Raw genomic sequence first — 16,772 nt, 5'->3', positions numbered from 1 at the left:
CAAGTCCGAATGAAGGGATATTAGCATGTCAAATTCTTTTACAACTGGCAAGACTTTGTTGACAGTATATGGGCATCTTGCATTTGCCTCTTGCACCTTTCTGTTTGTGTATATGATGTCACTTTTCCCTCTGTGTAAAAAAATAGGAATCTCTGAAACATGCTATTATGAAACCAAAATAAATGGCATCATTGTGCAATCTTGATTTGGTAGGTTTTATAGTATATAGCTATATGCATAGGAAACACAGTCTTTATTATATTCGAGGTATTTCTTTTTTGCTTTGGTTGTATGTGGACCAAAATTATTGTTGCTATTTTATGGCAGAAATATATATGTTAAGACTTTCTAGGTGAAGTCTCCATAGTTTATGTATGAGTCTAGTGTGATAGAGATTTAGCTACATAAAAAGAAATATTAGTAGGTTGGAGAAACAAGATAATTCTTGTAAACAAAAACTGTTTACATTTTCAAACATTTCTTAGTGATCCTTTCTACTTCTCAGTGAAATGGGCCATTTATAAATTAAATCATTAAAGTATTATTTGGTCAACTTTCCCAAGAACTACCCTAGATAATAGCATATTGGCCTTTCGAGGTTTGTAAGAGAGACCAATATTAGGGCAACATTTTAGTTACGGAAATACTGTGCGCTCTCAACCTGTGTATAATCTTGATGATATCCTCTAATGAGAATCTGCCAGGAATCAGAACTTTAAAGAAAGGAACATGGAAGATGAGAGTTTACCAGCAAACCAGTCTTCTCTTGGAGATCTACATCCAACCCAAGGATGGGTATGGAAAGATTTGCCAAGCTTTAGGTCCTGCTCAGATTAAATAATGCAGGTTTCCTATATCCAAGAGACTATCCTGGAACTATTAATGCCCCTGGATGGAATTATTAGCTACTGCTTCCTTGGACTCATTGGACCAGCAATAACTCCTAAGTTGAATGAATTCACCCAAGCTTCATTTCATTCACAGATCTTTCCCAGTATGGATTTTCAGTCCAGGTCCCTAACATATGAGTACTCACTTACCATGGGAAGCTTTCTTGTTAGGACTGAGGAAAAAAGTACCTAGTTAACAGTATTAATGTAGTTTCAATACAACTGAACACAAACTCAGGACTTCTAGGACCTCTAGTTATACTTCAGAAAAGGAAACACACATATTTATTTGCCTCATAATTATGACTCATATGTAAGGCTAAAAGTTCACTTGATCAGCTATAAATGCTGCCTCCAGATTTTATTTCATAATATATAAATCATTTTTTAACTCCAATCAGTCATCATCTTTGGTAGGCTGAAGGCCTCTTGGGAGTGTCATATTAAACTAGACAGCATAGATGGACAAAGAAACGTCACAAGGACTCCAACCATCAAAGATCATCTGGCAGTGTAAGGGCAGGTCTTGAATTCAAAAAAGAAAAAAATAAGCACAAGGATTGAGAGAACAGGAAAAAGGAGAGCCTAGGTATACATGGATTTGTAACATGGCCTGGATCAAGAGATTTGGTATTTTTCTTCATAATTCATTTACAAAAAATATATAGTAACATCCACAGATGCTGATGAAGAAATAATGCTCTCCTGTCTCCTGTCTGTACTTAGATCTTTTTGTGGTCCCATAGAGGAAGAGGAAAAATCCAATATATGGCATTAGTCATAAAATTTTTATACTACCAAAACTTTATTTCGAGATATAATAGAGAACATTTTCAGCACCTTCCATGGACGAATTAGAAACGTCTCTATTGCTAACAGTAAAACTCATCTGCTGGGCTTAGAATGTAACCTCCTCTTGCTCTGGATTCAGAATCTTATGAATATACATTATATCTGTTCTTTATTATATACTGTTTGTTTAATGTTAGACACTAATCCTTTCTGGGGCAGAGAAAGAAACCAGAATAAGATGAGAATAAAGAATCGTCCTGCAGAATTTATAGCTAAGGACAGAAGGAATTTTGTTTTCTTTTGGATCACTTCAGACACATTTTGGAACTGTAGTTGAAATTTGATGGGCTGCAATTTAACCATCTCTTTTCATTAATACTAGAATGTTCTCTCACTTAAACCAGGAAAGACTTGGATTCTTCTCCCTTAGAGATGCTAGCCACTTCTTCAGCTCTTTCTTTGCCAGTGTATATTTTGTCTACTGATCACCGAGTAAAGTGACAGAAATAAGGACTGTGGGACAGAGTGCTGAAGGAGTACCTCTGATCCCACCTAAGTAGGGAAGGCGCATACATTGACTCTTCAGCATTGGCTACCCCTTCCAGAAAAGAAATAGCTGCCTGACTGGATGGCTAATAATCAACAGAACACTTGAATGGGTTGTTTACAAGGCCTATCTTAACATAAAGTGCAATCTTCTATTGCTATGGAGATGACCTTTGTTGGTGATAGACATCACTCAAAGAGAGATCCACAACCCCCACCCCACATGGCACAAAAAGTAAATGGGTCTATCTGGTTTTGTTAGGTCCCAGTCACAGGGACACCTTTACTCAGAAATCAGTCTTCCTCCATTTTTTAATCAATAAGTTGTCATTCTTATTTTTAGTTCATGAATGTTTGAGTGATTTATAATAGTTACTCCCTCCACCCTCCTAAGAAGTCTACTTGCCAACTTTTAACTGAAAAGGACCCCATGTAAGAGGTGTTATTACTACTCAAGAAGTGATTTTTAGGACTCATCTCAAGATCTAGTTTAAAGAAAAGGCAAAAACTGAATTTCTGATGTACGTACACCAGAATGGAGACCGTTGCCTTTGTTCTTTTTGAAAAAAGTGAGCTTTTGAAATAACTATATGCTTCTCTATAATCAAAGCCCTCTTTTCCCCAATAATTACAAAGGATATACTTTTCAGTTTCTACTCAAGTAATAGTGACTTAGATGCCACCTGCTTAAATAGCAGCCATGGATCCAGTGACCATTTATGTGCCCAGAAGTAATGACTGTTCAGTTTTGTAGGTGAATCTCTTGGAATTGTGTGCTGGGAATAGACTAGATCAGGGCTTAGATTAGTTGATTAGATTAATTGTAATAGGTATAAGAATGGATTATCCTGTTAGAAAATATACACTATAGCTTTTATAGAATAAAATTCTATAAAAACAATAGGCTAGTCAAAAATTGAGAATAGGTTGGATTAAGAATAGATAGGACTAAGTATTTTAGAGGAAGATTCTCTAGAAATTTAATAAATGAGCTTTCCATTAAAAACATTGTTATATTTGTATTTAATATCATTTTAAAATAAAATCATCATAGAAATTCAAACTCTGACAAGAATGGTGCCCTGTGGCTGATCACCCAGGAAAGCTGCAGTTATGTTCTAGCTTAGCTTGTGGGTGATAATACTTCCACATTTGACTTCATTGTCCCTTCTCTGCCAAAATGAGACTCACTATTTGGGAAACTGTACCTGAAAATAGTCATTTTGATACTTCTATCTGTAAGTTATTGACATGGAAATCTAACCTCCATGCAAGGAAATACTCCAGAAAAACCCCGGTGAACTGATTTGCCAATCCTCTGACAATGCTAGGACATTAGGTAATATGCAATGCATACTGGTATGTTTTCTTTCTTGGCCCAGTGAGAGCTCTGGTGAACTAAGGCAAAGCTAGAGTTATGATATCACTCCACTCAACTAGCAGAGCTTTGAATTTTGCCTCAAATGACAATCCACCAATAAATCATTAAAATTTCTCATTTATTTTATTTGATGCCAAGCACTTCAGAATTCTCAGGAAATGTCTATGAAGGGATCAGTCAATATGGAGAAGTGTAGAAACGGTATGCCATTGGGGTCCATCCTGGATTCTGGTTTTTGATTGCCTTGATTATCTAAACACATGGTCTCCAATATGAGCAAACTCGGTGTAGTCTAAATTATTGGTAACAGCACTTCAATATGCAAAATCAATTTTAATTTAAAATTGTATTTTAAGAAGGAGTAAGAAGGAAAAAGCGATGCAAAACCACATTGATAACAGGACACCAGAAATTTTAAATGGTTGCAAATCACGATTTTAGACGTCGAGGACAGGGAATGCATGCTTTAAAAGTATGGTGCTTTTCTTTTGGGATGAGCACTGGGTGTTGTATGGAAACCAATTTGACAATAAATTTCATATATTAAAAAAAAATTAAAAAAAAATAAAATAATGTGTAAACCTTTTACAAGTAAAAAAAAAAAAAAAGTATGGTGCTTTTATGCGCAGTGGCCAAATTACAGTAATTTGAGACTTGGGAGAGAGGACAATCATTTGAAATGGACACTCAGTAAAACAGAAAATAAACAGCATGTCATTAAATAATGGGGAGAGGTAGCATTCTTCACAGGAGGGAAAGCAAACCTCCCAAGTGGCAGTCCATTCACACCTCCCTCACTACATGTATATAAAATTTCATAATAGCTCTACTAGCTTGCATATGTTAACAGCTGCTAAACTAATGCCACATACCTGAACATACATATCCACATTGCTTGCTTTCTGTGGGACTGTCTTCTTTCTCCACAAATTAAAGAGTCTGCAGGGGAAGGCATATAACTTTGTTTCTTTTGAATCTTCTCTTAAGTCTTGTATTTTCCATTACCCACCATGGTTTGGCAAATGTCACTGATGGACTGAAAATAAAGAATGACTAGCTCTGTGGGCACAATAGCATCTAGAAGTAGAGCACAGAAAGTTAATCAGGAGTGTGAAAGGTAAAACAGAAATTTAAAAATAGCTGTAATAGTGAAATTCTTAAGAAGCATGCAGAACAGGGGCGCCTGGGTGGCGCAGTCAGTTAAGCGTCCGACTTCAGCCAGGTCACGATCTCGCGGTCCGTGAGTTCGAGCCCCGCGTCAGGCTCTGGGCTGATGGCTCAGAGCCTGGAGCCTGTTTCTGATTCTGTGTCTCCCTCTCTCTCTGCCCCTCCCCCGTTCATGCTCTGTCTCTCTCTGTCCCAAAAAAAATAAATAAACGTTGAAAAAAAAAATTAAAAAAAAAAAAAAAGAAGCATGCAGAATATAGACATTGCCACTATTTCCTCTGAGCATAGATCAGACACTTAATCATTCTTCTCTGAATTCACTAAAATTTGAAGGAACATCTTAGTGAGAAAGAGTTATAAAACCCCTCCCTCCCCAATTTAAATTTAACATTTTGAGAAAAAAAAAAAAGTTCTTTAAGGGACAAATGTCTCAAAGACATGGAGACTTTTTTGCTTATCTTAGAAAAAGGAAAGTTGAGTTACTGAGCTAATTCCAGCTTTTAAGCAAGTTAAGGGAAATAAGAAATGAGATTTTCTCTGTTTTCTTCACTGAGGATCCATAGTAATAAAATATGCTTATCCTTATCCTGCAACAAAAAATCTTTAGGTTTGATAATGAGGTAGGATCTTGATAGTGAAGCTTCTGAATACCGAAGGGGAAGTTGTGAGATTGGCTTCTGTGAGGCTCTTTAACTTAAATCGGATAGACCCCCATCTTCTGGACCAGTTTACCTGTGTCAGGGGGAAGAAAAGGAATGATTTCTCTAGGCGGTTCACATTTTTCACACGTTTCTTCTCTCCCTTTTTTTTTTTTTTTTAAAGCCACTGTTATTCTGAGGCAAAAACTGCGGGAAGCTACGGGGATTTCTAAATGTGCCTGGCAAATGGGAAAGCAATAGCAGAGCCACCAATGAATCATGAATCACACTAGATTACTCTGTGTTACATATGCTCACTTATGTAGCCATCACACTCTGTTACAATCATTTCCTATAACAATTGATTTACTACAAACTTTCAACAGTGGTTGAAAAAAAATTTGCTCGTGAACAAAGAAATTAGAGCATATTGTTCAGTGCTCTATAAAAAGGTATAGTAGACTTTTGGTGCAAAAGTTATCACATTTCACTCTCTGCTTTTGGTGTCAGTATTCAAAGTCAAACGCATTACCATTAAACTTAAACCATCTAGGGTCTCCTGGGTGACTCAGTCGGTTGAGTGTACGACCTCAGCTCAGGTCATAATCTCATGGTTCATGGGTTTGAGCCCCCATCGGGCTCTGTGCTGACAGCTCAGAGCCTGGAGCCTGCTTCCAATTCTGTGTCTCCCTCTCTCTCTGCCCCTCCCCTGCTCTCGCTCTGCCTCTCTCTCTCTCTCCTTCTCAAAAGTAAATAAACATTAGGGGAGCCTGGGTGGCGCAGTCGGTTAAGCGTCCGACTTCAGCCAGGTCACGATCTCGCGGTCCGTGAGTTCGAGCCCCGCATCAGGCTCTGGGCTGATGGCTCAGAGCCTGGAGCCTGTTTCCGATGCTGTGCCTCCCTCTCTCTCTGCCCCTCCCCCGTTCATGCTCTGTCTCTCTCTGTCCCAAAAATAAATAAACGTTGAAAAAAAAAATTAAAAAAAAAAAAAGTAAATAAACATTAAAAAAAATTTAAACTTAAACCATCCCCTTCCTACTGCAGTAAGTGAAATATTTTTGATTCATCTCCAAAAATATAAAGCCAATAAGTGTTGGTGGTATTTGCTATAAATAAGGAGAGAGACCCACAGAATGCAGTTAGGGAGAAGACATCCTCAATTAGAAAAGAAAAAAATCTGCCAAACTCCTCCTATTTGCCAAGCACTCATCTAGGAACTGGAGGTTCAGAGGTAAATAAGTTTCCATCAGTAAAGAGTGCTCGCAGACTACTGAAAACAAACAGACACATACACGGGTAACTCTAGTTAAATAGATATGTATTGGAGTAAAGGTATAAGCAAGGTACTCTATAGATTTTCCTGGGACAATTCTGGTTTGTGCCTATGGTGGTTTAATTATTCATAGGGTCCTTATATGCCCTGGTTTAGACAGTAAGTTATACGTTTACCCTATAAATAGCTATAGCCGTCAAATCTGCCTGAGGTTGTCTAGCGAGAGTTTCCACAGATTAGGACAGACAATCAAAGAGATTAAGAATGCTTTGCCACACATGTTGTCTACATTCAAATAGAAATAGAAATGAAAAACTTAGTACACTGACTTTCATTTCTCCCAGCGTTGTCAGAGGAAGAAACTGGGAATTTAACTCATGTGAGGTGAGGAGAGAAGGAGAAGGCAGGGTAATCTAAACCCACATATTGGTATATGGTATGCACAAAGGGTATCTTTAAATGAGCCATTAAACTGTTGGATCCCCTGAAGCTCTCCCGACTGAAAGGTGGTGTGAGAAAAGACTAGAAGCTATGAAGGGAATTTTAGAAAGATGGCTTAAGGTTCAACATAAGAAACCTTATTTGGTGCCAAATTTTGTACAAATAGAAGGAGTCTAAAGCAGGATTGGGTTGCCTATGAGGCTGAGAGCTCTATGCCCCTGATGGTGTGCAGCAAAGGCTGAATGACCGTCTTGAGCAAACTCAGGCATTAGGTCAAAACTCAGGCCACTGATTAGAGTTCTATACACATTGCTGATCCTATGATTTTATATTATGCATTGGGTTTTTTCGAGTAGCTTTTAAGTAAGAATCCTGCACTTGGGGAAACCCCTAGAAGAAAAAAAAAAAGTAGAAATATCATGAAAAACAAAAGAAACGAAACAGTTTGTGAGCTAAATGCTCGTGACCCACTCTGAACACACACTAAAAAGAGATGAGGGAATGTCATTACAGATCTCACTGAGCTTATTCTTTGCCACTCTTACAAGGAAAGCAGCTATTTGACACATAATATTCGGAAGACATGCCTCCCTCAGAGGTCTCTACCTCTTGGACATATACTCATTTAAAGACAGAGCTGCTGCAAAGTCTTGCTTTCCAGTTTGATTTGCATAGCTCCAAGTTTCGTTCGAATGGGACCTGTAGCAAAGCTATCATTAAAGAGAAACAAAGCAGAAAACTGAACAAAGGATACATTCTGTGCAAAGTTAGAAGTTTAGACTGTTTCAGAGATCCTTGTCATGGTAAGAAAGATGTCCGCCCCTTCACCCACCTGAAAAGAATAGCAGACAAGTGACAAAAGGAGGCTCCCTGGAGGTAACATGGGAGCAACGAGTAGGGGGACTAAAGGCTGCACACACGAAGAGAGAGAAAGGGGTTGGCATGGACACAGGAGATGCGGCCAAACACCCTGCATTCACAGCAGAGATGCGTGATTAGGTTGGAATCACTTTCGCCTCTTCCCCAGGGTATGCAAGTAGGAATAGGTCAGGCTGAGGCAAAAGGAATGACATCCTGATGAGGCTCAGCTTTCCCAGGGGCCTACAAAGGGCGGCAACACAGCTAGAGCCAGAATATTCTCACTGGCCCCTTTATATGAAATCTTGAATATCTACATTTGCAGATTAAAATGTTTTCCAGTACACCAGAGAGAGAAAAGTCTTCTGAAGGTAGTGGAAATGACTTTAGTTCTCTAGTGGTTAAGAGTCTAAGGGCTTAAAGTGAGGAAAGTTGGTTTCAATCCTCTGCTACTTAACAGATAGATTTATGGGAAAGTATTTAAATTTCTCTAAGTTTTCATTTCCACATGTTAAAAAAAGTTGATAATGCATACACCACTGAGCTCTTCTAAAGATTATATTACACATGAGAATTGTGTAACACATGTAGTGTCTGGCAAATAATTATTAACAATAAAATTTTTATTCAGTGAGGACTGTTACCCATTTCCGTAACGTTTTCTGGTCACTTACATCAAACTCTGCCTCATCTTACGTCATTACTTTCTGTCTGGTCCTTGACATTCCACACTGTTTCAGCTTTGACCTGCTTCCCCAGATACTGTGTTATCTCCCTGCTTCAAAACTTCATGCTTCTGTTCTTTAAAAGGTATACTTACAATGGTTTGTAAATTCAGTACCAACAATGTGCAAATATTTCAAATCATAAAAAGAATACATGACTTCTAGGAAATACTGTTCTTGTTCTTGAACTCTGAAGGCACTCTTCATCTTTTATAACATTGACCCTGAGCCCATTCATGTCAAGTGAACAAGATATTATTTTATACTGTCTTCCTGGGAGGTTAAAATGACTCACCAAAAGTCACTCAGTGATCTCAGATGAGGAATCCAATGAATCAATCTAGAAATCTTGATCTAAAATCTGCCAGGGTCTCCATTTACTGAGAAAAAGTCAGCCTGGAGAGGATGACCCCCAGGAAATTTTATATTCTGTTATTAGTTTTTACCACATGCTTAAAATGTTTTCTGGATTTGGACTTGCCCTCTGATTACCCACAGGATACAGGGAGAAAGCTGTGTCAGTTCCCTTCTTAACAGCTAAAGTAGTCCTTGTCACCAAAACTATCGTATGTTAGATCACATGTCAGTGTCTGTGACATAGTCAGGCCTTGGCTTCCCAGGATCTACTCATTACAAGTGAGTTTATGTGCCTTGAAGCATATGGCCTTGATATATGATCCCAGAGCAAAAGAGCAAGGTATTTCAAGCTGGCCACAATTTTATTGACTCTCACAGGCTTTCTTTGTAGTCATTCCAATAAACTAGACAAGAAATTTCTGATGCTCCAAGCTATCCAGTCTGCAGGACTCCATTTCATGATTCAGAGTCCAACTAAACAACTCAAGAGTGCTTTTGTGTGACACTGTGACCACAGGAATAAATAATTGCTTAGTAATTCTCTTTGAGGCAGAAAATTCTAAACATGGAGGAACCATTTCCCCTTAATGGGAGCCAGAAATCCTGTAAGTGCTTGAAATGGCATTCACAAGTCTGAATGGTAAACAGATAAAAACAGGAGCGCACCAGTTGCACAAATGACTTGCTTGTCACAAACTTGTCATTGCAGTAATCTAACATTTCTTTCACAGAGCCCGATGGAAAGGATGGAACAAACAGGCCCTGCTGACGTTTTGGCTCTGCTAAGCCTTCCTCGGAGCTAAAGCATCTGCAGCATCTTCCTGTTCTAGACCCTTTATCTGCTGAAGTTAGCTGATACTGTGCATGTCAAAGAAATGTTTGACTATTGCATTAACAAGTTGATGACAAGCAAGTTATTCCTGCAACTGAAATACTGCTGCTTTTAGCAGGCTGCCATCTTGACCTTCATCTTATTCTACAGAAGAACCCTAACAGAGCGGAGCACTAGGGAGATACCAGTGTTGTTGCCCCAGGCTGTACAGATAAACAAGGACCACCTGTTCAGAACTTAGGTGCAGCAGTATAGGGGACACACCAGGCAGTTCCGTCAGGGTTATGGGTAGGATTTCCTGGGAAACTGTAAATGTTGCAAACACGTTGCACTGTCCCAAGGAGTCTCTTGCTGGGATAAAGGGAGATGCACAGAGATTTCATTTCCTACTGCACCTCTTCCGTTCCCCACACACGTGTGCACACGCAGACCTGTATATACTTCATAAAATATTAATAGCTGGGAAAGTTAATGAAAAGTGTATGCCAGCTTCAAACATAGTTTTTGCCAGTTCTTGGAGTTCCCCTATTAGTGGCCTCTCCTAATCTCCTCCCCATTCAGAAGAGCATCTGGAACTATCTAAACCTAGTCAGGGCCATGCTCTTACCCCTGAAAAGTGAGGAATGTCCGTCGGCCTCCTTGCAGACACTTTCATTAGCCCTCTCTAACACACTCCCCGTTGATCTCCAACCTCAGCTGCCAGCAGGGAGTGCTCACACACTGTGCAACTTCCAACTCTTGCCTTACTGTTTGTGTAGCCCTCCTCCCGTGGGGGACCCACCCTTGAGCTTCCTTGAGTGTGCAGTGTGGTGGGTCTCAGGCTTATCAGCACACAGAGCTGAGCGGTCGCCTGTAACTGGAGACTTGCCTGTTGCATTCTGCCTCTGCTGGTGCCTTGGGCATACCAGCCCTTGAACAATGGAGCATTGGCCCTAAGACTTTAGCCTTTTCATAAAGCCTAGCTTCTCTTATTCATCAAGGTGTCAGGTGCCCTGGATTCCGTTTAGACCCTTGGTTAAAGGTGCAATGATACTGTCTTGTCTGGTTTAACTATCGGTGAGAAAAACTCGCATTCTCAGACTTATTTTCTGGCTGTTGCCTCAGGTGCTTTCATTTTTAACCATCTTGTGTAAAAATGGTTATCGTCGTTCAGCCACGGGAACCCATATTTCTTGCCAAAGTAGTGATGGGGCTTACCTTTCTTTTAGATTTGGCAAATTGACCACAGTACTGTCTCCCAGATGAAATGTTCTACTCCCATCCCAAATATCTCATGCTGCAATCGATACCTCAGCTTTGTTACCTCAGAAGACAGGTGGGAAGGGTGTAAGGCAGGGTCCTACGTTTTACACAGGGAAGGATCTGTCCCCAGAAAAGGAGGAGGAAGTAGTTTGAGGTTGGGGCACTTACATTTTCTGAAAAAGAACACCTGTAAACAAACTATTTGAATTTTAAATGGAATTTTAGTGACTTTTTCTTTGTTTTTTAAAGTTCCTTAATAGGATTTCTGTAATGATTTTGTGTTTTCCTTTTTAATAGAACTTAAATGGCAAAGAAATAGTATGCTGTTTTTGATTCAGGAAAAAAATAAAAATCTTTTTTTATGGGAATTCTCTTTTTAAATACACATTAGGGAATAGATAATGGTACCAACAATAAAAAACATACCCTCTTCCTATTCAGAGTGATAGCTGATTAGTGTATGTGTATGTGTTTTTAATATATATTTACTTACTTATTTGATTATTTGTCTATTTATTTTAAGAAAGAAAGGAAGAAATAAAAGAAAAATTCTTTTGCTGGAGTAATCTCATTAAATTCATAGGATTTTAGGGCTGGAAAGGAACTTGATGATAGTGACTTTGTGTCATACTCACGCTTGAGAGGTGGATACTGAGACCAAAAGATGTTTAATAACATGAATGAAGATACCCAAAAAGATTGTGGCAGATCAAGGCCTAAAACTTTCTTCTAAACAAACACTCTCATTTGAATAACTTACATTGATGTACTTAAGTCTAATAGGGCATTCATTTTTGGAATAACTGGGGTTGCATACTGGCAAAGCCAGTTTAGGGACGTACGTTTGAATAGTTTGGAGATATTTCTTCCTAAGCTGTATTTAATCTGAGTCATGGAAGGAGCCATTACAATTTCAATGAATTTTTTTCTCTTACAAGGTTTCAAGGGAACACTTTCTCCATTCCCATTTTGGCACCTGAAAACATATTTTTAAACGGGTCTGTTCCTTTAATAAATATTCGTTTAAGTAGATCATATTCTAACATTCTTAGAGACAAAAAATCTTTTATCAGGTTAAAAGAAATCTGTTTTTTATTCCCATTTTTAGCCATGTTTGAGTTGGTCCTTGTCAGTTTCCCCAACAAAACATTGATTAAGACATCAATGTTTTTGTTTGTTTTGGTTCTTTTAATTTAGCACAAGGGGAAAATTTAAAAAAATGCATTTACCTTTTTGCAGCTATGATAATTATATACTCTATTTTTCATTTATGCAAAACTTTATTTTTGAGGGTTTTCTTTTTGTTTCATTTCTCTGTTTTTGCATTTTCCAAACATCTGTACCGTGGCTGGTGGCGAGTGTAGCAGTGACTGGCACTTTTCCTCCACGCTTTGAGAGAAAGAGAATTGGCTGGAATAAAACCTTGCTTTCCATATGGTCGACTTGAAACAGCATTGAAAAGGTATTGTCTCTTTTTCTTTTCTGAAACCAGAGGTGAAACGCACGAGCAAATAGCAATGTTGATGCCAAACCACCTGCTGATTTATATCAGAAAAGTCCTTGGCAAGGCATCCCCCACCTTGTCCCCCACTTGGCGAGGCATCCCCCACTTTGTTGAAAACCTAAATAGATGATCTTTGTGCACTGGTAGTGCCACATCAACAATATACGCTGCCAGTCACTCACTTAAGAAAGCCTAGGTTCTACACATAGTCAAGAAATGAAAGGTTTGCTTTTGGTTTGACAAAATGAGCACTTCGTAAGTATGTTTAAACGGCTGTGAACCGCTTGCTGATTCCTGGAGTATTGGGGTCGGGTCTATTGTCAGGGACAGTGAAAAGAATGTGACACTAGTGCCTTCTTTCACCTTGATTAATTCTAGTTAGGAAAAGCGGTAGTCTTCGCCTTATCAATTATTTTAAAGTAATATATTTCTAGCACATAAAAATATAAAGAATAACGTGAGCATACAAGAATCCCGCACCCAAATTGAACAAACCTTAACTAATTTGGCACACTTATTTTCAAAACTGTTTTTTGTCTTTTATTATTCTAAGTTACATACGATGATGTACATAAATTAAGTGGATAGCTTGATGAGTTTTTATGTGAGTGTGTTTCCATGAGGCAACACCCAATCCAAGATACAGAACATTCACAATACCTAGGAAGAGTCTTTGTGCCCTCCCGTGTGTGATATTCTCCAAACCTTTAACATGAGGTTGAAAACAAGCAAAACTATTCTGACCTCTATCACTACAAATTAGTTTTACACAAGCCAAAGCCATAGTATGGCTTATATAAAATGTATTCTACTGTAGATATCACTAGAATGTATTTATTGAATCTCTCGTTGTTGAACGTTATTTCTAGTATTTCCCAATCACAACAAATACTACAGTTAACATTTTTATACATATTTTTACACAGAGGAAGAATTGCTTAACTGTAAGAAACATGCATTTTCACTTTCACTAGGAATGTAAAATCTCTTCCCAAAATGGTAGTGGTAGCAATTCATATTCTCATTAACTACCCATGAGAACTTCTCCACATTCTTCACAACATTTGGAATGGCTAGGCTTTTAAAATTTTTGTCAGTTTGTTAGGTATTAAATAATGCCTCATTTAAAAAAATTAATTTATAAACCATCGGGACTCTCTCATGTGTGTTGCCTGTTTGGGTCTTTCCCCATCTTACTATTAGGTTATTTGTTTTGCTACTGTTATTTGGACCGGTTTGGGTTTTGGTTTTGGTTGTTGTCGTATTCTGGATTGTTGTAGTATTCTGGATTATCATCCTTTGGGTAATAGAGATTGCAAATATATTTTCCTAATGTGTAATTTCTTTTTTAACCGTATCTGTAGTAGCTTATTTTTTTAAAGTTTCTCATTTTAATGCAGTTAAGTTTATTGATATTTTCCTTTATAGTTTGTGCTGGGGCGCCTGACTGACTTAGTCAGTTAGAGCATGCAACTCTTGATCTCAGGGTAGTGAGTTCAAGCCCCATGCTGGCTGGCCGTGGAGCCTACTTTAAAAACATGTACATATATATATATATATGTGTGTGTGTGTGTGTGTGTGTGTGTATACATATATATGTATGTATATATGTATGTATATATGTGTATATATGTGTGTGTGTGTGTGTATATATATATGTGTGTGTGTGTGTGTGTATGTATATATATATAGTTTGTGTTTTTATGTCGTTTAAGAAATACCTCCATATGAAAACCTTCCTTCATTTTCTTCTAACAGTTTCAAAGTTTTGCCTTTTACATTTAGATCTGTAAACTTGGCATTTATTTTTGTATGTGGTATTTTAAATGCACCCCATTTTCTTTTTTCCATAGATGACCCAATTATCCCAGCACCATTTAACAAGTTGGGTATCCTTACCCACTAATTTGTAATGCCATCTTTTGCCTACATTAAAACTATTCTTAGGATCTTTATTTCAACCATTTGTTTCTCTATTCCTGTGTTAACACTATAATGATCATAATTAATTATAATTAATTATCATAGCTTTATAATATTCTTGGTAACTGGTAAGGCAGATCTCTACATTGTTCTTTCAAGTTCTCTTGGCTCCTTCTGGCCTTTTATTATTCAATATAAATTTTAGGGTTAGTTGGTCAAGTTTTGCAAAAGCCTTGCTGAACTTTATTTGGAGTGACATTAACTTTAGAGAATAACCTGGGGAAGAATTGACATTGTGATAACATTATGTCTTTCTACCCATTAACAGACTATATTCCTCTACTAAATCAGATCTTTATTCTTATTCTTTATTAATTTTTTATAAGTTTTACCATAAAGGTCTTGCTAAAACCTATTTTGTTAGATTTCTTCTCATATTACTTGGATCTTTGAGCTCTTATGTAGAGTCTGTTTTCCATTTCATTGTTTATTGGTCATCATTACTATATATTGAGAAACTTTGCTTAACTCTGTTATTAGTTTTAATGACTAAACTGAAAATTCTCTCAGATTTTCTACATAGGTATGTGTATCATCAGTAAATAATGACAGCTTTTCTCTTCAATTCTAATTCATAAGTGTTCAATTTCTTTTTCCTGTCATATTGCAGCACTAAGAATTTTATATAATGTTGAATAAAAGCAATGATATTAGGAATATCTGTTATGTGATATTTGCCTAGGATTTTGATAAATTGGAATTTTTGTGTTAAGGAAGTTGCCACCATCTATTTATAGTGTGCAATGCATTTTTAATCAGAAATACTAGTTGAATTTTATCTAATGTATTTTCTGCATCAATATGATAAAATTTCCCATTAATATGTTAATATTTTATATGATATTAATGTATTTCCTGATATTAAACATTTCTTACATTCCTGGAATAAAACTTTACTTGGTCCTGGTATGTTTTTTTAATCCACGGTTGAGTTTAATTTGCTGATATTTTATGTAATATGTTTGCACAGGGAGATTAGTCTTCAGTTTTTCTTTCTTAAACTGTTATTGTAAAGTTTTGGTGTTATAGTGGTACTAGCCTCATAAAATAAGTTGAGCAACATTCATTTTTTTCTTTTTCTTTTTTTTTCTATTTCTGAAATAGCTTTCATATAAATTGGGATTACCTATTCTGAAAATTTGGTTAAACTTGCCTGTAAAATCATCTGGACCATCTGGTCCATAGTGAGTAGGTAGAGTAGGGTGGACTTCTGATTATCAGTTCAGTTTCTTCCATGGTTATTGGTTTATTCAAGTGTTCTATTTCATCTTAATTTTAGGAAGTAAGTTTGTTTTTTGTTTTTTGTTTTTTTAAAGAAAAATATACAATTAATCCTTAATCAGGGCACCTGGGTGGCTCAGTTGGTTAAGCATCCAACTTTGGCTCAGGTCATGATCTCACAGTTAGTGGGTTTGAGCCCCATGTCAGGCTCTGTGCTGACATCTCAGAGCCTGGAGCCTGCTTGGGATTCTGTGTCTCCCTCTCTCTCTGCCGCTCCCCTGCTCACTCTCTCTCTCTCTCTCTCTCTCTCTCTCAAAAATAAACATTAAAAGAATTTTTTAATTAAAAAAAAACCCAGTTAATCCACACTTTCCAATTTATTTGTATAAAACTGTTGATAATAGTCTTAGATTTTTAATTTTATATTTAATTATGTCCCCTTCTTATGCCTAATATTATTTATCTGAGCCTTTTTTATTATCATTGTTAGACAATTTTCTATTTCACTTACTTTTGTTAAAAACTGTCTTTTTGGGGCGCCTGGGTGGCGCAGTCGGTTAAGCGTCCGACTTCAGCCAGGTCACGATCTCGCGGTCCGTGAGTTCGAGCCCCGCAGCGGGCTCTGGGCTGATGGCTCAGAGCCTGGAGCCTGTTTCCGATTCTGTGTCTCCCTCTCTCTCTGCCCCTCCCCCGTTCATGCTCTGTCTCTCTCTGTCCCAAAAATAAATAAACGTTGAAAAAAAATTTAAAAAAAGTTAAAAAAAAAAACTGTCTTTTTATCTTCTTTATTGTCTCTTATATTCTATATCATTACTTTATGCTTTTATCAATATTATTTTCTTCAGTCTACTTAAAATTAGATCATTTTTCTTTTTCTAGATTCCTGAGTTAAATTATTACTCATTTAATTTCAATGCTTTTT

General features: G+C 37.4%; 1 protein-coding gene across 48 annotated transcripts in view; it reads left to right on the top strand.

The window, feature by feature from the left end:
- The window catches only part of ZBTB20 (zinc finger and BTB domain containing 20), a 770,914-nt gene that overhangs the window by 519,892 nt on the left and 234,250 nt on the right, over window positions 1-16,772 (top strand). For 38 of the 48 annotated variants that reach the window (XM_045436919.1, XM_045436927.1, XM_045436902.1 and 35 more), the window contains one exon: window positions 12,507-12,604. The exons of the other annotated variants lie outside the window; for them this stretch is intronic. The gene's annotated coding sequence lies outside the window, so the exon portion shown is untranslated. The remainder of the gene's footprint in view (window positions 1-12,506; window positions 12,605-16,772) is intronic. 48 annotated transcript variants of the gene reach the window in all.

This window comes from Leopardus geoffroyi, chromosome C2, assembly GCF_018350155.1.
Source record: "Leopardus geoffroyi isolate Oge1 chromosome C2, O.geoffroyi_Oge1_pat1.0, whole genome shotgun sequence".
Classification (NCBI taxonomy): Eukaryota; Metazoa; Chordata; class Mammalia; order Carnivora; family Felidae; genus Leopardus; species Leopardus geoffroyi.
The sequence above is the reverse complement of the archived record's forward strand: the minus strand, read 5'-3'. Positions and strand labels throughout refer to the sequence as shown.